Consider the following 3,099-nt stretch of genomic DNA (forward strand, 5'->3'; position numbering starts at 1 on the left):
TTTTTTTTTTTTTTTTTATTGTACTAGGGATTGAACTTGGGTCCTTGAGCTTGCAAGGCAAATGGCAGAACCACTGAGCTAAATCCCTGGCTCATACTAACTAAGTGCTGTCTCTTAAGACGGTCCTGGGTTTGGGGTCAGGGTAAGGGGACCTCCTAGAAATTTATTTTCTGTATCATTTAGTTTGGGACTTTTCTGGAGGCCAGTGTCTTAGCCAGCACAGAACAGCCAGCCACAGCAAAGCCAAGAGTGGTATGGAGTTAGTATCATTGTGCCCTGTGCCCAGTCACCCAGCCCAGGGTGGCCCAGGGGAGTGGAGTGGGTGGCTCACTGAGGTCTGAAGCATTCAGTGAAATGACCAGGCCTGAAGAGAAGGTGGGCAGCCTCCTGAGATGGGCTCTGGGGCCAGGGAGGAGGACCTGTGAGAGATCAGGTCAGGGTACCGGACACGGTTTCTCTCGGTCTTCCCAAAGGATAAGCAGCCAGGAATATGTGATGTCCGGTTTCTGAGGATTCTCAAGCTTCTTTAGTGGGTTGTGAGTTGAAGAGCTTGTCGTAGAAGGTCCTGGTGGACACAAAGGTCTCCTCCCAGCTGTGTTCAGAAGGTGGTACTCATTGCCTTCGTCACATTTTGGTCAGTCGCACACACCTCCCTCCTTGTGTACGTGCGTGTGTGTGCATTCATGGCTGTGTGTGTGTGCACCACTGGAAGGTAGAGCAGCAGCATGGCCAGCAAGTCCGCGATGGTTCCAGTGAGGGCTGGGCTTTTGGTTCTCCCTCTCGCCCTTTGCTGTGCTGCTCCCCTCCTCAGTCTTCCTTTTGCTTTCTCCACCTCTGACTCTCGGCTGCTTGGCGTTTGTGCAGCTCCCTTCTCTGTGCTCCTCTTTTCTCATGGGAGACGAGAGTCTGCCTCTGTCTCACTGTCCTACCAACTGCCAAGCCGTGGCAGCTCTTGCAGGCCCTGCGTGGGGTAAATCCATGGGGACATGAAGGAGGGCAGGAGGGGCCTTCTGGTGAGGGCGCCACCCTCCAGTGCATCCCAGTGCCTGTGGAGAGCTGAGGTGAGCTCCAGGGGTGAGGGAAGAGGCCACGCTTTCTTGCCCATCCAGAGACAGATGTAGGTAAGTGTTGAGAAGTCCCTGGTCCAGCTGTCAGTGCCCACAGGGATTCTGGCTGGTCCAGCCTGGGAGGTCAGGGCATCCTGTGGGGTTCAGGTAGAGCTCAGCAGGGTCCCTACCAGATTGTGGGCTAAAGTCCCCAGCAGGACCTCAGGGCCTTCTTGTCTGCTCTCTCTAGGACTGCCCCTCCTACCATGGCTGCTTAGAGCCTGGCTTCTGGGCCCTGGGAGCCTCGCAGAGGCATTGCTCCTCTGTTCTCTCCTTGCTAACTCAGCCTAAGCTACTGTTGCTCTGTCATCATGCACCAGTATTATCTTCCTTTTTGGTTGGAGGAAATGGCCTACATGCTATTCATTTCTCTGTTCCCTGCATAAGAATCTGGCCTTGTACCTTCTTGCCTGTAGTCTGTCACCAGGTTTGAACATGGAGTACGATTATATAATAGATTTACAAGAGATTTGGTGACCAGTTTTTTTTTTCTGTATCTTAGGGGGCCCCCACCAAGGCTGCCTGGGAAATGCACAAGCTCATTATTTAATCCTCTTGTTCTGCTGGTCCCTTTACAACTGCAAACCAGTTGTTGGCTAGTGGGGAGCTGGCCACAGCTCTGGTGCTGAATCCATTGGCCCTGTGATGGGTTGCTATGTGGAGGAGACAGAAGCTTGAGGTGATTCTGTCAGCTGCCATTGGAGGGCCAATCAGAGGTGAACTTGGCACCACCAAGGTCCCTGGTGAGGACTTTTGGATTTACAACCCCACCCAGCTCTTTGGGACCTTGGCTGTATGGTACAGGAATCACAGGTGCGTCCTGGCCTAGGTAAGTGCAGGGAGGGAGCAAGTTGTCCAGGATTGGAGTGGCTTCACCTTCTAGCGATTTTAGGACCTGCTGCCCACTTGGAGTCCAGGAACAGCCAGCCCCTCTGTCCAGTTAATTGAATGTCACCTGGCACCTGCTTTCAGACAGCACACATGCAGTGGGGCTGCAGAGAGAACGTGAGGCGGGCAGGAGGGCAGGCAGTCCTGGGAATGCCTCATGCTCAGCTTCAGAAATCATAACTGCGGCAATCTTGTGAGAAGGATGCCAGGTCTCATGCGCTTGAATTTGCCCATTAGACCTCAGAGTGCTCTCAGCTGTGGGGTTTGGAGGACGTGGGTCAGAGCCAGGGAGAATCCTTTCTCCATGCTCCTTGAAGAAATAGAAAAAAGAAAATGATTTTTTTTTTTTCTTTCCAGCAGCTGCCTCAGCTGTGTTGGAAGGCAGGGCGGGGCTCCCTAGCCTCGCTGCTCAGCACTGTGCTTCCAAGTCCCTAGGTCAACGTGACCCATGACACGGGGCAGGACCACAGCTCTGCACAACCCCGGTGATATCCTCCATTTGTATTCTGTTTTTCACATCAAGATGGTGGTGTGATGAGTGACCTCGGAGGTGTGTGAGGTTGGGAGAGGATGGGGAAACCAGGGGTCAGAACTTCACCTTCAGCCAGAGAGCTGTGGTAATACTGAGGACAGACAGCAGAGGGCAATGTTGGTACATACCCAAACAAAGAAGTATCGCTTGGAGGTTGTACTCTGTGGTTGTTGCATTTGTTTTTTTTTGGCCTATTGAATTTTGTCTTGCTTAATAATTGACTGAGTTTTGCTGTTCTTTGTTGATTTTGCTTCTTGGGTTCTTGGCTTTCTTTTTCAAAAGGAAATAAATTTCTGAGGCCCAGCAGGAGAGTCCACACTTGTGGACTAATACAGAACAATGGGGCTGATTTGCTCTGACTCTAGTGGGGGCATCAGGAGAGACCATTCTTCCTGCAGAGGATGTTCCAAGGCCTATTATAATTTGAATGTTGAACTGAGGGGCCAGCAGCTGCTTGTGTCTTTAGGCCATGTGCCAGAATGTCCCATTTCTCCTAGCAAAGGGGCCAGGGGCTGAGGAGAGTAGGGATTTGGGAGCAGGGCTTCAGGGTCTCCTCCTCATCACCAGCTAGGT

At 52.1% G+C, this 3,099-nt stretch overlaps 1 protein-coding gene across 1 annotated transcript in view; it reads left to right on the top strand.

Moving 5' to 3' along the window:
- The window catches only part of Lhx4 (LIM homeobox 4), a 43,718-nt gene that overhangs the window by 17,968 nt on the left and 22,651 nt on the right, over nucleotides 1-3,099 (top strand). The gene's annotated exons all lie outside the window — the stretch shown is intronic.

This window comes from Fukomys damarensis, unplaced genomic scaffold, assembly GCF_012274545.1.
Source record: "Fukomys damarensis isolate Sample0158 unplaced genomic scaffold, DMR_v1.0_HiC HiC_scaffold_11, whole genome shotgun sequence".
In the NCBI taxonomy this organism is placed as follows: domain Eukaryota; kingdom Metazoa; phylum Chordata; class Mammalia; order Rodentia; family Bathyergidae; genus Fukomys; species Fukomys damarensis.